Raw genomic sequence first — 17,029 nt, 5'->3', positions numbered from 1 at the left:
TCGAGGGCGCAAAGGGGCCTGCAAGCCAATAACGGTGACCGTAATGAACGGTCACCGTTATTTGCATCTTCCCCATTCCCACTGAGCCCTATGGGGTCTCATTTGGGAATGGGGAAGAGCCTTGGTGAATGGGGAATGACCGCTCCGCCAACCTTGGAATGGGGCGGTGATTCCGCCACCCACCAAGGCGCTGCCGGTCCGGGTACGGCGTCAACCAAGGCGTTAATAGCGCCATTGGTTAGCGCCGTACTCGGAATGAGGCCCATTGTAAACCACCGTAGTCCGTCTTTGGTTTCTGTCTATCCTCCTGGGACCATGCTGCTCTTCACTTCCGGATCAGTCGCTCAATTCAGACGATATCCTGTGTCGGTCTCCTCAGGTGTGGGGTGTGGGGCTGATACACACTGATGCACATTCAGTCGAGAATAGTGCCCCATTTTCCAAGCAGGCTTAGACAAGTGCAATCCAAGATGGAGGTATAGGTGACCTTCACCCAGAGACCCTGAGAGCTTCCAAAAGCACTGCCTCAACAGTCCTTTAGAGCATGTCCGTTTTAGCAGAAGCTGTCAGGTGCAGGCATAACCAACAGCCAAATGCGGGGCTATCCCTAACCAATATCCATGCAAAAGAAGAAAAATGACAACCGTTTAGGGCGCAAACATAATTATAATGATGTAGGTATAGAATACTGTTCCCCGGCTTCTGCCATATCATGGTTTATTTACCCATTATGATCATAGTCATCCGATAGCCTTAATGGCCACATTTGACTGTACAAATCAGATTCCTCCTCCCTCGAAGGGCTATCTGCGTTAACAGACCCCCCCCTTGTGCGCTTACTGTGCAACTAACCTAGCTGATCTAATACCCCTATGCTATCCCCAATTCACCTATGTTTTGTTTGCACAGGGAATTCTATTCTAAACCCACCATTACTGTGGCCGGCCCATTCCTGCTTTACTTTTGTGCAGGTGAGCCATCTACTTTTTTCAGACTCGGACTACAGTACATCCAGTCATCATCATGTTTTTGTTTTGTTGCAGCATCCTACGTTCGTGCCTCATTTCTATCAGAATGAAAGAGGCTTTGGAATGGGGGACAGACCGATGAGAAGGTGAGCTGGAGGCTTGGTTCTGAATGACTACTCCCCCTATTTGGCAACAACATTGCATACAGCACCAAATGGTCCCTGTCAATAGAAGAACACATGCTGTGAGACATAATAAGGTGGTAATGTAAGGTTACTTCTCATAGCGCACAAAATATCTCCCAACATACAAATTGTGGCTGTGAGATGAACAACTTGAAACACCTTCTTTTCCTTTCTATGCACTGTCTCCAACACCTGCAAGTTCTTTGTCTTGTCTGTCAATGTCATACTGCTTCTTCTACTCCTTCCACATCCTGAAACCTTTTTGGCACTAACTTTGGCCACCCCTCAAGAATTGAACATATACTTTATCTTCCTTCTTTCTGTAGCTGGCCAAAAACAGTGAATTGCTTACTTCTAGTATGAATGGTGAAATGCAAATAAAACTGTGGTGGTGCCACTAACTCTACACATCGATCCTTTCCTCAAAACAATCTTCTTGCCAATAAACTATACCCAACACCCTCACCTTCCCAATACACCCAGTCCCCGACCAACAATATCTGTCCTTCAGCTAATTTACTTAAGCATTGCAGCGGTGGGGGCTATAGAGGCCATAACTTCCAATTTGTACCAACGCTAAAACCACAGATCAGGAGCCAGTCCCGGGGCACAGATAAGATTTCAAGAGGCATTGTTGGATAGCTTTATTTCTCATACTTCATGGTGTGTCACCCATTTCCAAGTGCATCCTGGCCACGGTCCTGTGTGATTGTGCTGTCCAGTGCCCATAGTCCCTGTATTGGACCATGCATTATGAACGAGCATTCTTTGGCCCTGCAAAACCAGCTCTGCATTTCCAGAAGTTCTTCCACTCCCACAAGCACCCTGGTATGCCGGAATTGTTCTTCAACGTCTGGGCCAACTGTTATGTCGCACATCTTCCCGAATCAATATCAATTTATCGTTCAGATAGTCTTGAACCTCTTCACATGCCATGTCCAATTCCAGATTCCGTCTAGCTTCTAGCATGCAATCCATCAGTTTTTATAGGCCCCCCTGAGTAAACTGACTGGAGGTCCAAAGGACATAAAGCTCACTGATTCCTGCCTCGCTGCCTGTAGGCTCTGCCCCAGATATGAGCCCGGTGGGCTTCTCCAGTCGATCTAATCGAGCCTCTAAATGTTACCCTTGCATATCCCCCATCTTGCAAGTGCAGTATTAGCCCCACTCCACATTTTGTCCAATACTTCCCCTTTCTGCTGTCCTTCCAACATTTCCTCTTGTTGCTGCACTAATCGGATACCATCAACCTGAGCACAATTCTTCCGATAATAGTCGGTCACCCGTAAAGGCAGACAAAGGAACCGTAAACAAAACCATTGCTATTGTTGCATTCAATAACATGCATCTATAAACCGTTTTATCTGGGTGTGATCCTGCAGTGTATCATAACCTTTGATTATATACTTGAGTGTATTTTATTAAATCTATTTCTACTTACAGTGATTGTATGTGCTGAATCATCGTGCAGGTGTGATTCTCTAAACTCTTTGAAAGATAACACTGAGCTACGGTAGAATTCAAACACAACCTTCACAGACCTGTCATGAATCCTCTATGTTTCCAGATTTGACCAAAGTCATGGTCTATGCCAAAGATGTATCTTGAATTGGTGTAAATATGAACAGATGCATTATATCTGTGTGGTTTACTCTCCTGCCAAGTATACAACTGTCTCTTGTTTGATGTATGGTCCCAGACCCTCTTTCTCCAGTTCTTTAGCTCCCCCCTCTGCTTCCCCAGACCTCTTACAGCTCACAGGGGACCTGTGTACCTGTTTGACACCTTCTTGGTGGTCTCTGCATTTCCCAGGCAGTTATCTTCTTCCAGGAATTGCCGTGAGCATTCGGGCATCCAGCTCTGCCTCAGAGTCCCTGCATACTAAGGCATCTGTTCCTTCCGCGCTTCATCTCTCTTCTGGTTCTGGCTCCCACTTTTCCTCTTCGGGGCACCTCTCCCTCTCTCGCGTCTCTCTGATGCTTTCGTTTGAGCCCGAGCTTCAACTCTGTTGGAACTCCCGCGTTGGACTGATGTATTTCTTAGAGCCAACGCTGGTCTTTGGAACCTAGACCGCTCGTTCAGTTTCTCATGAGTGATCTTTGTACTCCTGCCCATCTTCTTCGTTACAGTACCACCTCTCAACCTACATGCACAATATTTTATATTATTTGGTTTTTCAATGGTGTTAAGTAGGTCAGTTTGGCCACATGCATAATACTTTGTATTATCTGTTTTTCCCTGTTATTATGTAGATTAGTTTGGCTACATGCATAGGGCCCAATTACAAGTTGGGTGGTATTCCGGTGGTAAATCTGCCAGAATACAGGTGGTGGTGGCGGTGTTAGTCCCCATTAATTTGGAGTCCATAGGACTCCCTTGGGGATTTCAGCAGAAGTACCACTGTGGTAATTCTGCTGATTTTGCAGATTTTTCAGCATCATACTGGAGGTACATCACCCATTCCAGGTTCAAACTCGCAGTATGGCAGTACCGGAGAAGTGGCGGTAGTTCTGTTAACACTGCTTTTTTCCTGCACTGCCATACTCGTAAATACTTTAAAATATCTGGGTTTTCAATATTGTCATGTAGGTTGATTTGGCTACATGCACGAAATGTTGCATTATCATATCCCTCAGTATTGTCATGTAAGCTAGTTTGGCTAACTTGATAACAGAATATATTAGCTGCATACAGGGAAGAGGCAGAAGGACTTGGAGTTGTAAAAGGGGTTGGATGGGGGTGATGCTGTGTTCATGGGTGATGATTGTCCCCAATCCCATAAGGCATCTCCCACGGCAGGTGAATTTCCGTTGGTGTACCAACCCCAGAGGCCCTATTATTCTTAGGATGTACTGCACTGGCCCCATTGGAAAGGTCTCTCCCTTGGGAACAAAGCACGACATCCTCAGATTCGTCACATTATATAAGGTAACAAAACACAACGTAACCAACTAATGTAATAGAACAAGTAGCCATGTTGCAGGATAACATAACAGTGTGGCATAGAAACCTAAGAGAGCCTAGCATTGCAAAGCAAGGCCGAACATACAAATGATAGTGTAGGATAGGACTGGGTATTAATATAGCACAGCCAAATAGAAAAAACATTAATTGTATAACATACCAAACAAATAAACATTTTTAAAAAATGAGGGTACCCCCTCTACAGAGAACAAACATGGATCAAATAACCTTTTCTATGGAATGTTGTGTACTGGGGAGGATCTACAATCACAGTTTAATGGCTGTACCTTCCACAGATGAGAGATATCGCCCTTGTAGGTGGGACCAGACTGATATGCAAAGTCCTTTGTAATTATGTTCAAGCAATAAGTGGCCACAACTGTAGTGCTTTATTTTATTCACACCCCTCTAGGGAATAACCTGCAATGGGTGGCTGTCATGCCTGGCACTCCTTCTAGACCCCACTACACCCGCCGCCTTTCCACAAAGTAGTGAAATGGTATTGACTAGTGCCCTATGAGGAGCCCTGTGTCCACCGAGGCATCAGAACCTTCCTACTACTGATAACTCTCTATACCTATTTTAAGTCTTCAAGTAAACTGATAGAACTTTACCTTCAACCACAGAGCTGGTAGAAAAGGTGTATGAGGTTTACCGACTTCCACATTTTCTTGTTGTATATGCTGTAATAATGGTCTGGAAAACCCCGGTTTAAGCAGAAATGGTAGGTCGGGAAATCCCAGAATCAATAATGGAAATAGTTAAGGTAAATGGCAAAACCCACTTTATTAACAATACACATAATGCAGGGACAGCATTTAAGCAAAATAGTCTTAGCGCTCTCAACTCTTCTTCGGCATAACAGTAGTTTAAAAACAGAAAATATGTCACCATTGGCATTGCATCACAATCTTGGTTGCAAAAACCTACGGGTACTGGGATTGGTTAAGGGAATTGTACACATATGGAAGCTAAAGGGGGTTAGTCTTTTCATTGGTTATGCTCTTATCCAGTGGTTCCACCTGAGACCACCTCTAAATTGATAATACAGAATATCTGTAATCTATAACATAATCTATAGGTTAATGCAAAATGTACTGGGCAGCATAGCATTAAGAGTTGTAATTGGTTGGCACCTTATTTACCTACCTTGAGCAATTGACAGGTCATCAACACATGAGCCAAAATAGGAATAGGGGGAGGAAGGTCTGCAGACTGCTTTTATTCAATAAAAGAAGATACCATACCTTATTCCTCGGCCATGAGCCAGAGTAACCCCTTTGTAGATGGCCTTGCACGGTGCCATACGTCTGGGAATATGTGTGGAGTGAGTGCAAGTGTTTATGTCTGGGGCTAATGAATAGGCACTGTTCTTGAATCATGGTTCACGTGTGAGAGGACCTTGTTCGTAATTATTTCACATTGTATTTATTGGAATGAACCAATATGAACACAGGTGTTATAACTTTTCTACCCGCTAGGGACTTGTTTGATCCGCTCCTTGTATAGTTTTCGCTTATAATTAGTCAGCACCTGGCATTCAAAGGCTGGTTGTTCTTCAATTAATCTAAGAGAAATATGTCTTGCTTTGGGAATTGTTATCTCATGTTCTTCTTCTGGACCGTCCAAGTCCTCCCTAGTCCTGTAGTAACCTTCTGCACAAATCTGTTTTTCAGTGAATTCAGCAGTTGAGTTTTATTAAGCTTAGAGGTCTTCCGTTAATTTCAATACGTGCTGCGACTTCCATTTTAGAAAAGATAGCTGCCCAATACTGTCGCATTTCTATGTTAGTGAGCTATATACATATATTGTTTGTGTTGCATTTCAGCATATACATTGCTTATGTTATGTTCTTTGTATCAATATGGTTGCAAGTAATATTCTTTGTGCATAAATGCGTAATTGACCTAGTGCATTTTCTACATGTTGTGCGCATGTGTGCTTCATGGCTAATGGATGCGTGTACGTTTCTATGGTAAGTCTAGGCCTTCTCACAATCTTCAGCTCACATTGGTTTTGCACATCCTTGGGGTCTGTCTGATATGGCTGCCTCAGCCAGTAAAGTTTATAGCATTTACGATATTGGGGCAGGGAAGAGACAGTTGCCATGAATGGCGTTTTCATCTGTTTCTCAACAATACTTTACTAGGAAGCAAGGCTAAATTGGCCTTCCGTGATCCATGAATCCAATTGGGCCTGTTATGCAAAGTCATGTGTGCACACTTGAGCTGCTGAACGTGTGCAGTGTGGAAGCACACACATGGCTTACAATGTTTAGATTACTTAGTCATGTACAAGATCAGTTGCAATATTACGAAAACCTTTGCACATGTACAAACGGCACATATATATGGTTCCGGTGTATTTGCGTTGTAGTTAATGACGTTTGTTCATGTGTAAAATGGGTTTCTGCATGTCCAAAATGCATTTTAAATTGTGAAAGAGAGTCTACAAATTACCCAAGTCACTTTAAATGTTGTGGATGAAGCATTGACATTCCATTATATTAGTAAACTCACATAAGAATGTTCACTCATTTAACATCCTTATATGACAGAATTGTATTTCCTGCTGAAAATGCATACAAATTTAAATAGTTTAACAGGGGAACTGGTAGTTTCCCAATGTGGAAGCATATTTCAAAATATTCAGTTGTTGCTAAACCATGTTTATGTATGTAATATCACTGATTTCATTTGGAGTTAAAATGTAGAATCCTGCTATTACATGGGTGCACATGTAGTAGGTGTACATACCCATATTCCAATTGAAGAAGGCTTGAAAGCTGTGTCTGACAAATTACAAACTATGAATCTCATGCTTTTTTGTTAGATTTGTTAGAGTTAATTCTTCACTTGTATTGTTTTGGATTTGACAATATTACACTGGAACAGGCGTGGGTGTGAAATTTGCCCCTAATTTTGCCAACATTTTCATGTTTATATTCGAACAGGAGTAAATCTTATCTACACAAATTTGGAAAACATGTGGAAGTCACTGGCTTTGATGTATTCATTATGTTGGGAAGGTATACTTTTTCATTAAACACTTTTCTCCATCTGTGCAAGTAAATCATCCAACTATTACATTTACCTGAAATAAAGAAACTAAGACATTTAACGTTTTGGATACCTTAGTTGTGTTAAAAATGTTTCAGCCCTATTCCTGTTTAAAGTGACCTGGTTCCAGCTAATGAATAACATGTCAGATCCAAGGTCATTAACTAAGTTACTTTATTCTTGTTTCAGCTGGTACGTCCAGTACCATGTTAGGAAGATAGTATCAGCAGACTAAAACATTGGACCATCCACACCCAACCAAGCTCTCGTTCCAACTGCCACTCGAAGAACACTCACTCCACTGATATTCCATCCTGATATTCCATGCATAGATCCAAGCATTGAGACAGGCAGATTAAAACACCACTCCCTCCACACCTTCCACAACCATTCAACCAAAACACTTCCCAAAATGCTCAGATTACAATCCTTTAACAGAGAGCCCATACACCATGCATCCCCCGTACAATATCTAGTCACAATAAAGCAAAGGGATAATGCAGTGAAACCAACTACAACAAAATAAAAGGCAAAAGGACCCGTACAGTCCACATAGTGAATTGCACACGCACCTGCAGGTGCAACAAAAGACAAAATCACAAAAACTAATGTGACCATCTAAAAACTTCCCAACAGTGGCCCTCATTACGACCCTGGCGGAAAGGGTTTTACGCCAGCGTAATGCATGGCGTACCTTTCCGCCTTACTACGAGTTCCCGTAGCGCCATGGTGGTTTTTTCGCCTGGTTTTTCCGGGCGGAAAAATCCATGGCGCTACGGGACCTGTTGTTAATTACGCCACCGTAATTTACGGTGGCGTAATTAACGCCTTCCCCACTCCCATTATACCCTATGGGGCAAAAATGGGAATGGGGAAGGGTAAATGGGGATTGGGGACTTACCGCCCCGCCAAGGTCGGAATGGGGTGGTAAGTCCGCCAACCCCCATGGCGGAGTTGGCAGCTCTGCGCCATGGACCATGGTGCAAATTGCACCATGGTCCTCCGCCAGGGTCGTAATGAGGGCCAGTATGGGGACATACTACTCCTAACACAAAGAGAACTGTACAATGATGTGACCAGCGCCTCAAGATCTTAACCAAAAAAAGTAGATTTCATCCCAAACAAAACACTTATCACAAGATGCTCCAGGACACATTGCAATCGTACCCATAGCCACGCATACCTGAATACCACCACATGGCACCCATACCCATAGCCATGCCCAACCCTACAACAACCTAATTTCATGCGCCAAAAAGAGCTGCATATTCCCCAAACAACGTCACCAACCATACTCAGGCAAGCAAAATCATATATATGCCAAAATGACAACCCAACCGGCATGGTACGTTTAGCCTCATCAGCCACATGAGAACCCATACCACTGTACACCCACTATAACCATTTAAGATGGCAGCATACCCTTACAGGAACCCAGCGCCCCACAAATACAGACCACTGTTGTGGTTTATTACACAGTCACAGTCAAATCGGGGAGTTCCTCCCCCCAATCAAGGTGGCGCACAACAAAGCACTATTATTTTGATTCGGTTTGGTAAGGCCTCTAACCCGTCTCGCACCCAACCTCAGCCAATACCCAGTGCCACAATGGAATAGGATCCAGGCCGGTGTGTAGTAAGAATATATATTTATTTAAACCAAATTTTACAAACAGACTAACATCAGCCATCAATGCTGTGGCAACACAAGTACAAAAATGACTTCCGCAATGGCACCAACACAGAGATAATACTAAGATATGCAGTCATAATTTCCTGCAGCTGTCTTTTCAAATCACTCACCAACACAGAAAAAGAACAATTCAAAGCACACAATGATTGCTGATTTGGTTATAATACTTTTTCTCCAAGCAACCCCCCCCCCCCCCATCCAAACATCAATTAGACTTGACCCCTCTGAATTGAAGCCAAGTGGCAGAGAGTGGGAACACAATGGGAAAATCGTTTTGGGTTTCTGATAAAAATGCACTCTTTGGAAAAGGGATTCAAGGGGAAAAATCGTTTTGCACTTATTACTACAGATGCAATATGAGGGAAAGAAAAACTGTTGGAAAAATTGTTTTGTCACACATATTGAGAACAAGCAGGGCTTTGTGGTTTGCTTCAGTTTTTTCCACCACACATGCAAAAGAAATATAAGGCTTCACCTTCTGATTTAAAATGAAGGGGATCCATGGGGAATGTTGTTTGCAACCTGCACACTCATTTGGAAACAGGGTTTTGGGGATTCAGGACCCCCCTTTCTGTATCGAAGTCAGGGGTTTTCAAATAGTCAATCAAATCTTTATGTCTACACCGGCTCGAAACACACTGGGAAGAGCTTGTTAGTTTTGAATGCTAACTAAACACCTCCCATGATTTCTATAGGGGAATTAATTGATTTACTTTAATTAAATATGCTAAGGATATACACAGACAAACAGGGTATTTTGCTATGGGGAATAAAGATAAAGACATTCAAATATTAATAAAGTGCTAACCTGTCTTTATTATAAAGACGTGAGGGACAGAGTCCTATCCTTTCATCTGAGACCGCGCTCATGTGTTAGGAATATTTTTCTCTATTATCTTCATTACTTCATGAGATGCCTAAATAAATAATATCTTTTTTAGTGTTTTTAAGTTTCAGTACTCTATATGTGGAAAACATGTTCTCATTGGTCAACTGCTTAGTAGTAAAGTTCAAGTCCAGATTAGTCTTGATGGAGGTTTTTAATGATCATGTTAATTGTGTCCTTCACCCTCACACCCACTTTCTAATCTCGCAGAGTCATGGGGTAGGCCCAAATCAAATTTTCCTTAATAGCTTCTGTTATGTTTATCACACAAAAATCGTTTTGGCATGGATCTAAGGGGATTACTGGCACCCTTAATAAAAGTCTGGAATGAGCGGTGTGGCATATATGCTGCCCTTTTTATGCAATAAAATGTATTTTTCTATTAATTAAACCCCAGCTTCACAGGCCTCGCTCACTCTAGCCCCCAACTTTGTTTTTCTAAGTTTCATTTACCTTTAAACATGTGACCAGCTCATGTTTATTTTAGCCTATCCCTCCTTGGCCTCCCAATGGTCCTAGCCATAGCTCAATGCACATTTTATGACCTCAAGGTCACCTCTTCTAAAAAAACAGGCAGGGCTTTATATATTTCCACCATGGTTTCCATCAATGGCAGTGTATTTTTTGTATTTTTAAGCAATGGACCTGATTGATTGTTGACAACCAGACCTCCCTCAAGCAGAGGAAAGGTCTTTGAGGTTAAAGTTTCATTTCAGTAGAAATGCCCAGCTGCATGTACAAATCTGCAAGAAATGACATTTAACTCACATACAATACATTTTACATGAAGCATTTTATAAGGCATCCAGACCATATATCCATGTGTAATGTATTTCTTTAATCTCACAGTTGCAAAAGACATGAGCATCACTTCTGGATTGTGCATACATAGGGCAGTTATAAAAGAAATGATGTTCCAAGTGTACGGTGCGCTCTTGTTTCTCAAGGAATTATATTGAGTTCATGATATCTTTATCAATTAACGTATGAACATGTATATTGTAGATTTTTAAGGTGCAGAGGAGAGACTACAGCCATGGCATATGGGTTAATTATGGGAAACCTTCGAAGGAAACAGTTCCCTAATTTGGAAACTCGCGTCCCCTGCACACTGTCATTGGCTCACTTAATAGGCCCAACTTTCTAGGAAATGTTTACCTCAGTATGAGGTTGCTAATAAGTAATTCAATAGGTTTTTGATCACCAGTCTATTCTATAATGTTCAATCTGTAATAGTTCACAAAGAATTAACTTCCAAGTCGCTTGTCTTCAATTCAAGTCTTTTTATTGCCCAACACATTTCAAGACTGTCTATCTCTTCTTCAGGGGCTATTCTTTTTACAAATAATATATTTGAGAATAATGCAATTAGTGATTTCTTCAAAAAACTTCAAGATATTTGTACAATTTCTAAATAATACTCCTGCATTTTTAGATGAATCACAGTTACAAAAAAAGGGTAAACCCCTATGTCTAGATGTCCATAGTGGACCTTAAGAGAAATCTACTTTCTAAGTTTCATAAATCAATTCCATTTTCAAGGTTACCTTGAACTTGTTTAGGTTGTAATTGTTGTTAGTCAAAATATTGTTCAATCAAATTAGAATCAAAGAATAGATACAGTGAATGGAAAGTGAAACTGAATTACCAGAAAAAATCAGAATGAGTGAAATTACTCATATATATGAGTATATATTGCGTTAATGGCATGGGTAATCACCTCTAATTTGTACAATTCAAATCAGTCTTCGAAGTAACTTTGAGTCTGTTAATAGTACCTACTCCTGTAGATCGTGGTATTTGTCATACTTCAATCTCATACAAGTACAAAAGAAAGAAATACATTTTTCAACAACTTTCGCAAAGAGAAGATAAAGATATTCAAATATTTATTAAGTGCTAACCTGTCTTTATTATAAATACGCGAGGGACAGAGTCCTATCCTTTCATCTGAGACTGCACTCATGTGTTAGGAATATTCTTCTCTATTATCTTCATTACTTCATGAGATGCCTAAATAAATAATATCTTTGTTAGTGTTTTTAAGTTTCAATACTCTATATGTGGAAAACATTTTCTCATTGGTCTACTACTTACTAGTGAATTAATAGATGTGTTAGTAAGTGTTGGTCCATGTTGTCAAGGAATTCATGCATGTCCTAGATCAGGGAATCACAGGAAAACAAAGGTTGTAGAGGTGCACTCTTTTCCAGAGAAAAAATTCCAAGAGCAATAAATGAAGTAGTTACTTAAATTTTAGGTACTCCTTTGTGTGTCTCGGCTACAAGACAAGTGATAAAGTAAAGAACAGGGGGCCCACGAAAAAGATTGGGGGACAACAACAGGACACACTTTTGTCTGATGCTAATCATCAAAGATATTAGATGGGAATTAATAAAGTTTCTGGAGTACAATCAAAAGAAAAGTTCAATCTAAAGAATTGACGATTTAGACAAAAATAAAAAACATAGGTGTCATACACATTCATGAGATGTTAATAAAGCAGTGCATAAATTCATACATACAAAATGTATATTTACAAGGTTAACATCAAAATCACAATTCGCAAGGTGAAATTAACAATTGTTCAAAAGAAAATCAATATTTCCAAGGTATCAAAATATATATGATCTCATGGAAGGAACACAAACAACGTCACAGGGATGTGAGATGTAGTGTTGTTCCTTGTGCGTACGACGCATTTCGGGTGTTGCCCTTCATCAGGTACAGGACATAAAGAAATTTCTGAAATGAATGAATACATTACGTGTGTTTTAGAATTTATATCCGGTGGGATATGAATAGCAAGCTCAATCTTATGAATAGGCTAATTAAATGACTGACCTGTGTTCCGCAATTGTTGCCCAATTGTCGAGGTAAGTAATCAGTTTAATGTAGGCCAACCATGGAATTCTACCAAGGTTCTGGAAAAGAGATGGAAAAGAGAATGTGTAGCCAGGATTTATCTGACCGCGTGTGGGACCAGTCACTCTATGAAAATCGATGGGTCCCACACCACGGTCATATATAGTTGGTAAAAAAGTTAAAAAGTATCTACACTCACCCTCGGGTGAGACAGCCTCGTGAACGGATCCGTGCATGGAGGTACTCGCCCTTCAGGCTTGCCTCTGAACTCGAGCAAAACTAGTTTGCGTCGTCTGCGAGGAAGCAGAGCGCAATAGAATTAGCCTGCATATGTATTTCAATGAGCATCTTAAACTTACAGTTATGTCAATGTTCTCTGTTCCATCTCTTTTCCAGAACCTTGGTAGAATTCCACGGTTGGCCTACATTAAACTGATTACTTACCTCGACAATTGGGCAACAATTGTATAACACCGGTCAGTCATTTAAAATTTGCCTATTCATAAAATTGAGTTTGCTATTCATATCCCACCGGATATAAATTCTAAAACACACGTTATCTATTCATTCATTTCAGAAATGTCTTTATGTCCTGTACCTGATAAAGGGCTATGCCCAAAATGCGTCGTACGCACAAGGAACAGCACTGCATCTCACATCCCCATGACGTTGTTTGTGTTCCCTAAATGAGATCATATATATTTTGATACCTTGGAAATATTGATCTTCTTTTGAACAATTGTTAATTTCACCTTGCGAATTGTGATTTTGATGTTAAACTTGTAAATATACATTTTGTACTTAGGAACTTTATTAACATCTCATGAATGCGTTTGACACCTATGGTTTTTGTATTTCTCATTAAGGTTTGTTCTGAATCGTCAATTCTTTAGATTAAACTATTCTTTCGATTGTACTCCTGAAATGTTATTAATTTCCATCTGATATCTTTGCTGATTACCATCAGACAAAAGTGTGCCCTGTTGTTCTCCTCAAATCCTTTTTATGGACCCCCTGTTCTTTACTTTGTCTTAGATCAGGGGCCTACAAACTTTGGCTCTCCAGATGTTTTGGAATAAACTCCCAGCATCCCTAACTAGCATAGTCAATAGCCAGATATCCTGGGAATTGTAGTCCGAAATATTTGGAGATTAAAAGGTTGTAAGCCACTGTTTTATATTAATTGAACCCAAAAGCTATATGAGAAGACAAAATAAAAAAACATCAGTATCTTATAATTTCAAACATAATGGTCATAATATTTAACGTATGTGTTTAGTATTAGAACAAATAAATACCTTAACACCCTCAGAGAACGAACGTGCAACAAAGGAAGATTGTTGTAATGTGATACATTTTAGGTTTTGTATTTACTGTCCCTTTTTGTGCATGGTATGAATGATAACATTTCTTGGAGTTCTTTTTATCATTAACATTACTAGTCTTTATTCATTCAGATGTTTAACATCATTTTTCATTCAAAAGCACAGTCTTTCATTTGTTTTGAATATCTTGATGTGTATCTACAAAGTATTTCTTGTATGCTTATACAGGAACTGATCTAGACAGAAATTATACGTTTTTATGTCTATTAAGTCAGCTGACAGAAACGGTTGTCATTGTTCCACGAGGGAGAATCTTGAAAGGATTTCATTTTATGGCTGCATTGTTTTTCAAATCAGGTATTCCATGGGTTGTACGTTTTGAGTGAGATGTTTGGGGATTACCTGACAGCTAATATATTCTAAAAAATACATTATATGTTTACTTTTAGCACTTGAAAAGAGGAGAAGATCCTGTGCATATGATTAAAGATGTACAAAATTTAGATTTATAAATCCATGTCACAACTATCGAAGATTAAAATAAATCAATTACATTTTTTTTAAATGTATGGAATATCCTCCTTGTTCGTTAATGAAGTGTGCACTTTCCCGATAACAATTTGATTCCATCCCTGACCATGGGATTGAAGCGTAGGACTCGACATAGAAAGTTTAGAGTGTGCATTGATATACAGAAGACATGTGTCTAGGGTGGCTGTGCGCTTTACAAATAGGCATAACATAACATAGCATTGTGGAAGGGCCGGTCTGGAAATCCAGCACCGCCCATTCAGGCATTTTTCAAAGCATGGTGCTTACCAGACACTAACATATGGATGGTGTCTGTCCGGCCACAGATGCGTGCAGGTCCAACAGTCCGCTGATGACACCCGTTCCCTTGCCTGCAGCAAGGCAATCCAGAGCATGAGTAATTACTAGCCCAACAGATGAAGGGCATGAGTACTGCTGTCCTGTGCTCTGGGATCACAGCCTCCCAATTGACTTTATATTCTGTGTTTTTTTTTTATCTCAAACTCCACGTGTTCCTTGGTGTTCCTTGGTGCATGTGAAAACATCCAGTGGTCGAAGTGGTTGGGGGTGGTTAGGGGTGGTTAGGAGGAGTGCGCCTCTATTTTTTATTTTTTATTTTAAGTTTTACTGTTCCTATACTTTTATTTTAAAAAGAAACCGTTCTGGAATGGTTTCGTTTTAAAATTAAAGTGTAGGAGGAAGTTGAAACTTGCACTTCAGCGCACTGCACTGAACATTCCCTTAAACAGCAGGTGTGTTTGTTTGGAGGTTTGGCTTGCGTGTGGGAGGGGGGCGTGGCGATGGGGTTTGTGGGAAGAGGGGGCAGGCGAGCAGTGGGCATAGTCCCACTGCTTCTTTCTGCTTCTTTTCGTACATTCGAGAACTGAACACACCCCAGTGTGCATGACAGTAGCATATTGTAAGACAGAGAAGCACTGCCACTGAAATGTTCAACCCCTACAGGGAGGCTACTTGTGTATCAATGTGCATGTCGAGAATGTCATCTATAGTGGGTGGCGTGCCATTGACATCCGGCAGGCCCCCGAGTGCTATATGGCATCAGCACCATCGGTGGTGGGGGCACAGCTAGCCATGCCCCTGACTGCGCGGGCCTCTGCCACTGTGCTGGTACGAGGGTCCCATGGCTTTCCATGGCATCAGCGCATGCAGACCTGTGCCTCCACGTGTAGGCCTGCAGGCCTACATAAATGAGACACGGACTCAGGAGTACCTCTTCTGGAGTCTGCAGCCGTTCTTTCTGGCGTGTCTGCAGTGGGTCCTTTTATTAGCTAGTGTTAAAAGGGCAATGCACAAAGGGAGGGATACATCCCCATAAAGGGGCAATACTCCTGGGAGGGTCACAAACCACATCATCCATCCATGAATGTGCATGGCTTCATGTGAGTGCCTTGGTGCCGTTGGTGAAATCTTCGATAGGTTCATTTTGAACAGTCAGTACCTTGGACCAGGGCAAGAGTAACTGCGAGTCAGCTCCACGTGGAACTGTTTTTTTTTGTTAATTATACTGAAAATAACTATTTCACTGACTTAGACCAGGTCGAATGTCATTTGTGAAACATTCTAGGTGGTGCTGGAAGTATGGTCTAAAATGGTGGAGGGGCCCTAAAGCGTCATGAAAGAGGTGTGGCTTATGATATGAGGGGGTGCCCTGCTTAAAGGATGGGAAGCCTTGTTCATACGCATTTAGTGGCCCCAGTGTCCTAATTATTTTATTAGTGATCGATCCGAAACATAAGTGCTGAGACTTGCGTTACTGAACACTGCGAGCTGTCCCGCCGTTAAACACGTTCAGACGTCCAGAAGGGGCGAGTATTCTATTTTATTATGATGATAGGTTATTTATAACGCGTTTGTTGCCCAGGATCCGGGCACAAAAGAAAGTACGCAAACACACGGTGAAGGGTTTCAGACCTTCCTTTATTCTCACTGCCAAACTGTAACTGGCGCCAACCGTGCCTTTCCCACAATCCCCCAACTCCTTCGCCCAACGTCAAGTCGGTCTGACCTCCTGTGGGCGGGGTTTGTGGTTAACCCCATGGAGGCTGGCAACACCACCCAAGGATGAAGTGTCCAACCGTCGCTTTAACATTCTTCGACTAGTCTCATCGGCCTCTTAATGACCCGTTGCGGTCTCTCCAGGCGGACTTCTACTCTATTGTCATTTTACACTCCTCCACTTGGGACTGTCTCACAGGCATCTTCTTCCGGCGGGCTCCACAGGTCGTCTCGTGGGACCCGAGGCTCTGGAGTGCTAGGTCTCGGAGGAGACTCGTGGTCTTCTCTCTTGACGTAATGTTTAAACTGTTGCAGTTCCTTGTGATGACCTTATCCTGCCCTTGAGCTGTCACCATAGTTCCTTTCACTGCCGTGATCCTCATGGGGCTTGGGGCATACCGAGGGCCTGACTTGCGTGCCATAGGTTGTTGTACTAACACCTCGTCTCCAATTTGAAAGTCTTTGGGTGTTGCTTTGTGTCTGGCATCTTGCCTCGCTATTTGTTTCTGTTTGGCATCACGCTGCAGTATTTCTTCAT

General features: G+C 41.5%; 1 protein-coding gene across 1 annotated transcript in view; it reads right to left on the bottom strand.

Moving 5' to 3' along the window:
• The window catches only part of LOC138492926 (vomeronasal type-2 receptor 1-like), a 402,451-nt gene that overhangs the window by 237,045 nt on the left and 148,377 nt on the right, over positions 1–17,029 (bottom strand). The gene's annotated exons all lie outside the window — the stretch shown is intronic.

Source organism: Ambystoma mexicanum, chromosome 10, assembly GCF_040938575.1.
Source record: "Ambystoma mexicanum isolate Mex_15411 chromosome 10, UKY_AmexF1_1, whole genome shotgun sequence".
Lineage (NCBI taxonomy): Eukaryota > Metazoa > Chordata > Amphibia > Caudata > Ambystomatidae > Ambystoma > Ambystoma mexicanum.
This window is presented reverse-complemented; position numbering and strand designations above follow the sequence as displayed.